The 10,000-nt window shown below is 42.3% G+C and overlaps 1 long non-coding RNA gene across 1 annotated transcript in view; it reads left to right on the top strand.

The window, feature by feature from the left end:
- The window catches only part of LOC149132520 (uncharacterized), a 55,054-nt gene that overhangs the window by 33,366 nt on the left and 11,688 nt on the right, over window positions 1-10,000 (top strand). The window lies entirely within an intron of this gene.

Genomic DNA, 10,000 nt, shown 5'->3' with positions numbered 1-10,000 from the left:
TATGATTATCAGTCCTACATATTAACCACTAAGCCATGTGCCTACACACACACACACACTCACACACACACACACACGTGCGCATGCACACACTTAGATATTTATATGTATGTATGAAGACACGCATGTAAACATGAAATGAAAGTGATAAGGAAATTTTTTCATTATTTTTAAAAAATGGCATAAAAGAAAGTTGAAAGAGTTTATAGAAATCATAATATAATTAATGAAGATAAGGAAAGAGAAGTGGAAAATCCAACAAAAAAACAGAGGGGAAAAAATACAAAAGACGAGCTACTTTCCTAATGTATACACTTGCGTGTGTATATGTGTGCAGGCTTGTCTGTGTATTTGTTTGTGTGTGTATGTGTGTATCTGTGTACATGTAGGATGATAGATACAGAGGTAAACTCATTCATAAATAGAAAGATAAAGGTAAGTAGGTACAAAGATAGATAAGTAAATAGATAGACCTACCAATGCATATATATATATATATATATATATATACATATATATATATATATACATATGTCACATATACACACACCATATATCATATAATATATATGAATATGTATATATATACACACACACATGCATATATACATATATACATACACACACACATATATGTAGATATGTGTATATATGAGGGTGGTGTATGTATGTATGTATGCATGTATATATATTGATATTGATAAGTATAAGACGGTAAAATTTACACAAATAGACGATTGAAAATAAAACCGAAGGAGGTCAACTTTTAAAAGTACAACTTTCTGATGGTTCGATGTTGTTTAGTACAGAATAGACTAGAATGTTTTATTTTGCACATGTGCACACACACTCACACACACTCACACACACACACGCATGCATGCAGACACACCCACAGACACAGAACACACACAGACTATTATACATGCATATTTTATATACATGTTTTACACTACATAGTCATAATTATGACTGTGTAATGCATACTAATCAACCTATCTATCTATCTGTCTGTCTAACTAACTCTGTATAATCCATATATATATATATATATATATATAATAACATAAATGATATATAATTATATGCATATATCCATACATATATGTACATACCAACATCTATATGTATACATACAAGCATATATGGGTACAGGACATCACAAAAAACGTTAAACACAATGAGAAATGAAAACAAAGATGAAGACAGAAAACAAACTTTTTTTCAAACAATGAAAAAAGAGAGAAACGAGACATGCAACATAAAGAATATTACCCTTCTTCAGTTGTCCCTGCTCCATCTACTCTGTGCTTTGAAGGCAAGGACAATATGCGACTTCATTGGAGCAGTCCTTCCTGCAAGCAAATTAATTAAAATTTGGAAATTTTTACTAGGCTCACAAAGAATAAGTCCTGGGGTCGATTTGATCGACTAAAGGCAGTGCTCCAGCATGGCCACAGTCAAATGACTGAAACAAGTTAAAGAGTAAAAGAGAATCCTGCGACAGATCGTTGTCCCATCCATGTGGCGAATATCTCTGCCATGAAACCAAAAAACTGGCGCTTCTGAGTAAGTATGACCTGTAAAGGTTACCGTTTTTCTTTTTGTAGACCTCAATATACTATATCTGAATTGGCCTGATTAACACTGACCTCTGACCAGACAATAACAATATCAACAACATAAAGAAACATCAGAAGTTGTGTGCAAGAGAGAAGACTGCACCAATTTGGTCATGTGATGCATATGGATGAGGACAGCTGCATAAAGAAGTGCCAAGTTCTAATTGTGGAGGGTACCTATGGAAGGGGTAGATCCAGGAAAATGTGGCACAATGTGGTGAGAAAGGATCTTCAGACACTGGGCCTCACTGAGGAAATGACAAGGGACTGGGAGACGTGGCGATTTGCTGTACTTGATAAAATATTTCAAGCTAAATAAAACCTCTGTCTTCCACACATACAGGTTCATCCTTTCAGATGCTGGTGGCACTTAAAAAGCACCTGTGCCACTGCTGTGTAAATGCACCTATGCTGGTGGCACAGAAAAAGCTCGCAGCACACTCTGTTAAGTGTTGGGCATTAAGAAGACCATCCAGCTGTAGAAACCATGCCACAACAGGCAGTTGGAGTCTGGACTCCTCTCAGCTGGTCAGCTCCATATCAAACCATCCAACCCATGCCAGCATGGAGACTGGACATTAAATGAAGATGATGGTGATGATGATGATGATGATGACAACATTGTCAACAAGGCGCTGGATTCAAGAAATATTATTAAGGACAAAGTTTGTTAAGTCAAATATATGAACGACAGCCACCTTATTGATTACCTGTGTTTCAAGAATCGTTAGATGTGTGAACGAGTGGTCATCTCAAGGTGAACGGTCGTCACCGTTTCTCCACTTTGAGAACAATAAAGAAACGGACATCAACTCACTCCTACTCTTGCCATCGCCTAATCGCATTTCCTCCCCTTCTTCCTTCTCTGACCACCACCACCACCACCACCACCACCACCACCACCACCAGTACTATTACTACTACAAACACAACAACCACCATCCCCAGCACCAATACCACCACCACTACTACTACTATTGCTGCCACCACCACCACCACCACCGCCGCCGCCGCCGCCGCCACCACCACCACTACCCCCCTTAACTTGTAGTATTCATTAGACATCAGCTTTATCGATCATTTATTTATTAAGCTTGAATCTTAGCCAAATTGGCAACAGTGTGGGTGTATGTATGTGTATGTATACGCTGGTACATGAAGGTGTGTGTGTCTTTTTGTGTATGTGCGTTTGTGTGTGCGTGCATGTGTGTGTGAGTGTGTGCGTGCATCTGTATGGATGTGTATCTGTGCATGCGTGTATGCTTGTATGTGGTTGTATACGTGTTTGGATGTGATTGCGTATGTATGCTTTTATGTCAGTGTATATATATATCTATGTTTTTATGTGGCTGTATGCATGTATGCTTGTATGCGGGTATGTTGAATTTGTGTATATTTGTATGTATGTATAGGTGTGTATTTGGGTTTATGTGTGTGCATTTGCATGTGTTATTGTATGCATATTTGTATGTATATGTATATGTATGTATATGAGTGTGTATCTATTTATGTGTGTTGCGTTGATTCTGTCAAAAGATTACATTAAGCATCCATATGTATGTGGTATATGCAACCACTTACATGCTAATTAAAGAAACAGGTAGTACAGGTGATCAAAACATCTGAATACTTATCGATGAAATTGAGACAAATCCATTCTTTTCACTTTAAAAAACTCCAACTGAGAGATCTTCCGTGGTAAGTTACCTGCCGACTAAAGACTGGGGTCCTATCCTGGAAGAACACTTATATGTACCACGCTTAATCTATGTTTCAAGATGTAAATATTACCCTACCTCACATGTTGCTTAGTGTTTCAGGAACATCTTTAGATATAATTTCTTACTGGCTGTGTGGCAAGAAACTTGATTCCCAGCCACAAAGTCCAGGTTCAGTCTCAGTGCATGGAACCTCTGCTACTATAGCTTTGGACTGACAAAAGCCTTCTGAGTGGATTTGATACACAAAAACTGAAAGAAGCCCATTGCATGCATGTGTGTGTGTGTGTGTGTGTGTGTGTGTGTGTGTGTGTGTGTGTCTCTCTCTCTCTCTCTCTCTCTCTCTCTATGTATATATATATATATATATATATATATATATATATATATATATATATATGTATGTATGCATGCATGCATGTATGTATGTATGTATGTATGTATATATATATATGATGTTTTATGAGAATTTATGGAAAACGTATCCCATAGAAACTCAACAAATATGTTAAAAATGGAGAAGAGAAGATGTTAAAATTTGAAAGAATTTTAATACATTCATATGATCATTTTAAACAGTGATATTAACATGTAAATAACATGGTAGAATAATTAAAAATTAATTTGATTAATTTAAATTAATTACATATCACTGTTTTCTTCAGTGCAAGAGGTATACACCAATAGTTATTATTATTACAGGACACCTGATGAAGGAAATAACAGATAACAAATCATAATTGAACCATACTCGCTGACTGGCACCTGTGCCAGTGGAGCACTAACAGCACTGTCGAGCATGTTCATTGCCAGAGCAGCTGTCTGGCTTCCATGCTAGTGACCCATAAATAGCACCATTAGAGCGTAATTGTTACCAGCGTTGCCTCCTAGCACTTGTGCTGGTGGCACGTTTAGAAAATCATTCGAGCGAGGTCGTTGCCAGTGCCGCTGGACTGGCTCCCGTGCAGGTGGAATGTAAAAAACACCTTTTTGTGTGTGGCCGTTGCCAGTACCATGTGACCGGCCCCCCTCGTGCCGGTGGCATGTAAAAGCACCCACTACACTCTCGGAGTGGTTGGCATTAGGAAGGGCATCCAGCTGTAGAAACTCTGCCAGATCAGATTGGAGCCTGGTGCAGCCTTCTGTCTTGCCAGTCCTCGGTCAAATTGTCCAACCCATGTTAGCATGGAAAGCAGACGTTAAACGATGATGATGATGATATATACATATAGGTGTTGGAGAAAATAATGGAAACACCTAGCATCATAGCATCATAATTTTGAAATATCTATAAAACTGTCAAAAGCTTGTTTATTTTTGTATTTTTTTGATTAACTGTTAGTGTCTATATATATATATATACAGGGTATCCACAAAGTCTGGGTACAAGGGGATTAACACATACTTTAAGAAATTATTATTTCTTATATTTCATTGTTTATGTTATGATTTTATTTACTCCATGTACCCAGACCTTGTGGACACCCTGTATATCATCGTCATCATCATCATCGTTTAACGTCCGCTTTCCATGCTAGCATGGGTTGGACGATTTGACTGAGGACTGGTGAAACCGGATGGCAACACCAGGCTCCAGTCTGATTTGGCAGAGTTTCTACAGCTGGATGCCCTTCCTAACGCCAACCACTCAGAGAGTGTAGTGGGTGCTTTTACGTGTCACCCGCACGAAAACGGCCACGCTCGAAATGGTGTCTTTTATGTGCCACCCGCACAAGCCAGTCCAGGGGCACTGGCAACGATCTCGCTCGAAAATCCTACAGGAGCCAGTCAGGCGGTACTGGCAACGGCCACGCTCAAAATGGTGCATCTCATGTGCCACCCGCACAAGAACCAGTCCAGGGGCACTGGCAACGATCTTACTTGGCTTGCCGGGTCTTCTCACGCACAGCCCATTTCCAAAGGTCTCGGTCCGTAGTCATCGCCTCGGTGAGGCCCAATGTACGAAGGTCTTGCCTCACCACCTCAGCCCAGGTCTTCCTGGGCCTACCTCTTCCACGGGTTCCCTCAACTGTTAGGGTGTGGCACTTTTTCACGCAGCTATCCTCCTCCATTCTCACCACATGTCCATACCAGCGCAATCGTCTCTCTTGCACGCCACAACTGATGCTTCTAATGTTCAGCTTTTCTCTCAAGATACTTACACTCTGACGGGTATTCACATTGACATTACACATCCAACGGAGCATACTGGCTTCATTCCTTGCGAGCTTACGTATGTCCTCAGCAGTTACAGCCCATGTTTCACTGCCATGTAGCATGGTTGTTCGTACGCATGCGTCATACAGTCTGCCTTTTACTCTGAGTGAGAGTCCCTTTGTCGCCAGCAGGGGTAAGAGCTCTCTAAACTTTGCCCAGGCTATTCTTATTCTAGCAGCTACACTTTCAGCGCACCCACCCCCACTACTAACTTGGTCGCCCAGATAGCGGAAGCTATCGACTACCTCTAGTTTTTCACCCTGGAATGAGATAGAAGTTGTTTCCTGTTTGTTTGCAGTCTTTATTGCACCTGAACATCTGCCACAAACAAAAACTAACTTGCTAGTTAACCTGCCTTTGATGTTGCTGCACCTCTTATGTGTCCATAGCTTGCACCGGGTACATCTTATAGAGTTACTACCTACTCCTTTTCTACATACTGAGCAGGGCCATCTACCTGAAGGGGTTTGTGTTTTATCTACCTTCCTACTTATTAGGATTTTGGTTTTAGCTAGGTTGACTCTAAGGCCCTTCAATTCTAGACCTTGCTTCCACACCTGAAACTTCTCCTCTAGTTCTGATAGTGACTCCGCAATTAGGGCAAGGTCATCAGCATAGAGGAGCTCCCAGGGGCAACCTGTCTTGAACTCCTCTGTGATTGCCTGGAGGACTATGGTAAATAATAGGGGGCTGAGGACGGAACCTTGGTGGACCCCTACCTCTACCCGGAATTCATTGCTGTACTCATTTCCAACCCTCACCTTACTGGCCGCATCTCTGTACATGGCTCGCACAGCTCTCACTAGCCATTCTTCTATCCCAAGTTTCCTCATTGACCACCAGATAAGGGATCGGGGGACCCTGTCAAAGGCTTTCTCCATGTCAACGAAAGCCAGGTACAGAGGTTTATCCTTGGCTAGGTATTTCTCTTGCAACTGTCTCACTAGAAATAAGGCATCAGTAGTGCTTTTACCTGGCACGAACCCAAACTGCATCTCATCTAAATTGATTCGCTCCCTAATTAGTTGGGCTATGACCCTCTCTGTAACTTTCATAACCTGATCTAACAGCTTGATGCCTCTGTAATTATTTGTATCTAAAGCGTCCCCTTTACCTTTGTAGCAGTTGACTATGATGCTGCTACACCAGTCATAGGGTATGACTCCTTCGTGTATCACCTGGTTCGTAATACGGGTGACTAGGCTATAGCCAACACTGCCAGATATTTTGAGCATCTCTGCAGTGATTCCTGATGGGCCGGGGGCTTTCCCGGTCTTCATACTCTTAATTGCTTTATCTACCCTGGTACTATCAACTCGGATAGCTGGTCCCTCTATTGGGTCGACATAAGGCAGGCTCTCTTTCTCCCATTCATTCTCTTTATTAAGCAATCTATCGTAGTGGCATCTCCAGACCTCTTTCTTTGCATCCTCATTTAATGCAAGCGTACCATCATCCATGCGAACACATTTCTCTCCTACAACATCACTATTCTCTCTCCTACACTGTCTTGCAACCCGAAATACCTCGAGTCTTTGGTCCTCACGGCGCAGAACATTGGCAAATCTTTCCTTATCTGCTTCCCCTCTGGCTAAATAAACCTGTCGCCTAGCCTCCCTTCTGGCACATTGGTACAATTCCCTGCTACCACCGTTCTTCCAGTCCTTCCAAGCTTGTTTCTTTTGTCTAATAGCCCTGTCTACCTCCTTGTTCCACCACCACGTTACTCTGGGTTGGGAGGGGACCTTACACCACCCACAAATCTGGTCGGTGGCTTTCAACAGGTTGTCCCGCAGAAATCTCCAATTGTCTTCCACGTTGTATGATGCTATATCCCCTTCTATTTCGTTAAATGCTTCAAGTAACTTGTCTCTAAGTCTCTGTCCGTTTGCAGGGTCTTTAAGCTTCCACACCCTTCTTCTCCAAGCCTGTCTAATTCTGGGCACCCATTTTGCCTTGATCCCAAAGTCGCTAACTACTAATCTATGTTGTGGGGTACATTCTTCGCCAGGGTAGGTTTTGGCATTTATAAGCCGCCCTCTTTCCCTATTTCTGGCGAGGATGTAGTCGATTTGGCTAGAGTGTCTGCCGGAGCGGTAGGTGACTAGGTGACTGGCAGGTTTCCTGAAGTTGGTATTGCAGACTATAAGATTGGTTGCATCACAGAACTCCAGCAGTCTGGTTCCCTCCTCGTTGCGGGAACCGAAGCCATAGCCTCCATGTATGCCATGGAAGCCCCCAGCACGACGTCCGACATGACCGTTGAAGTCTCCAGCCACAAAGAGAAGGTCCCTGTCACTCGTCGACGAGGTAGTTTGCAAGAGGGTGTCATAGAATTGGTCTTTCAGACCATCTGGTAGCCCAGGTTGAGGTGCATAGGCTGAGATGACAGTAGCTAATCTATGATGAAGCACTAGTCTGATCTTAAGTACTCTGTCACTTACTCTAACGACCTCGATTACCTTATCCACCCATTTCTCCGCTAGAAGTATTCCTACGCCCCCGACCCCGTCAGTGTTCCCTGCCCAGAAAATCTTGTACCTGTGTTCTTTGCCTGTGAGGAACCTTGCAGAACCTCCTCTCCATCTTACTTCCTGGATGCAGCACATATCTACGCATCTCCGTTCAAGCATCTCAACAATTTCACCAGATCTACCTTTCAGCGTGCCGACGTTGAGAGTGCCAATCCTAACAGTATGGGTGTTGGGGGTGTGGGCCTGTAGCCTGGGAAGAGGAAAAGCAGTGTCGTGTACCTGAAAAGAAAACTTGCAATTGGAAGAATTCATAAGCAAAACATTACCTACAACCTGCAAACATTTCTCAACCTTAATGCGCTACCCAAAGGTAGGGGAGAGGATGGCCAAGGCCACTAGATGGGTTCCGGGAGACAGCCGAGGTTGACAGGATGACAAAGGGATGAACTTCCGGTGGAGGGGGCGGGATGACAGAGGAATGAACTTCCGGTGGAGGGGGTGGGATGACAGAGGAATGAACTTCCGGTGGAGGGGGTGGGATGACAGAGGAATGAACTTCCGGTGGAGGGGTGGGATGACAGAGGAATGAACTTCCGGTGGAGGGGGTGGGATGACAGAGGAATGAACTTCCGGTGGAGGGGTGGGATGACAGAGGAATGAACTTCCGGTGGAGGGGGTGGGATGACAGAGGAATGAACTTCCGGTGGAGGGGGCGGGATGACAGAGGAATGAACTTCCGGTGGAGGGGGTGGGATGGCAGAGGAATGAACTTCCGGTGGAGGGGGTGCGATGACAGAGGAATGAACTTCCGGTGGAGGGGGTGGGATGACAGAGGAATGAACTTCCGGTGGAGGGGGTGGGATGACAGAGGAATGAACTTCCGGTGGAGGGGGTGGGATGACAGAGGAATGAATTTCCGGTGGAGGGGGTGGGATGGCAGAGGAATGAACTTCCGGTGGAGGGGGTGGGATGACAGAGGAATGAAACTTCCGGTGGAGGGGGTGGGATGACAGAGGAATGACAGACGAATGAACTTCCGGTGGAGGGGGTGGTGGTGGGGGTGGGGTGGGGAGGGGGAGGAGATATATATATATATATATATATATATATATATATATACATAGAGAGAGAGATAGATAGATAGATAGATAGATAGATAGATAAATATATACGCACATATATATGTGTACAGACAAATATGTGTGTGTGTGTGTGTGTGTGTGCGTTATACAGTCATTATAATTACTAAAGAAGTTGATTGGCAGAATAATTAGAAAGTCATCTCATTTTTGATTGTACGTCTGCTTGATCAGGCCTGTCCTGCAGCTAAACAGCAGCACTTATCAAATTGAAACCAGACATAAATATGAAACACAACAATAAACAAATAATGTTTACATAAACCATTTATTCATTTCATTTTCGACTGAGAATAAAATCAACTTGAATTTCATCCCCCATTTGAGTGACAGGTGACTGACTATCTGTCTGCCTCTGTTTCGTTCTGCCTGTCTGTCTGTCTTACTGATGTTTGTGTCACAAATAGATTATTTGCCTTGAAGAACTCCAAGAGTTTTGATACCAGGTCATTTTTTGGTACCATGACTACAAAGTCTTCCAAACACACAGATTTGTGTTTAGTCCCATTACATCTTGGCCGAGTATCATTTATCCACCAATACGGTGCTCAACACCACGTTGGTGGATAAAATTTCTTTAATTACATATTAAAGCTACCATTGGTTTCATGTTAAGAAAGATATCTTAATATCTTAACAATTTTTCAAGCCAATCGTATGGAGGAATGGTGTTTGTCTCCATTTTGAACATAAAACGTCTTGGGAAAAGTCTCATGGCTTCATATATATATATTATGTATATATATATATATATATATATATATATATATATATATATATACATATATATATATATATATATATATATATATATATATATGGATATATAT

This window comes from Octopus bimaculoides, chromosome 15 (assembly GCF_046866305.1).
Source record: "Octopus bimaculoides isolate indiv1 chromosome 15, ASM4686630v1, whole genome shotgun sequence".
Taxonomy (NCBI): Eukaryota; Metazoa; Mollusca; class Cephalopoda; order Octopoda; family Octopodidae; genus Octopus; species Octopus bimaculoides.
Note: the sequence above shows the minus strand (reverse complement) of the source record. Positions and strands in the feature narration are given on the sequence as shown.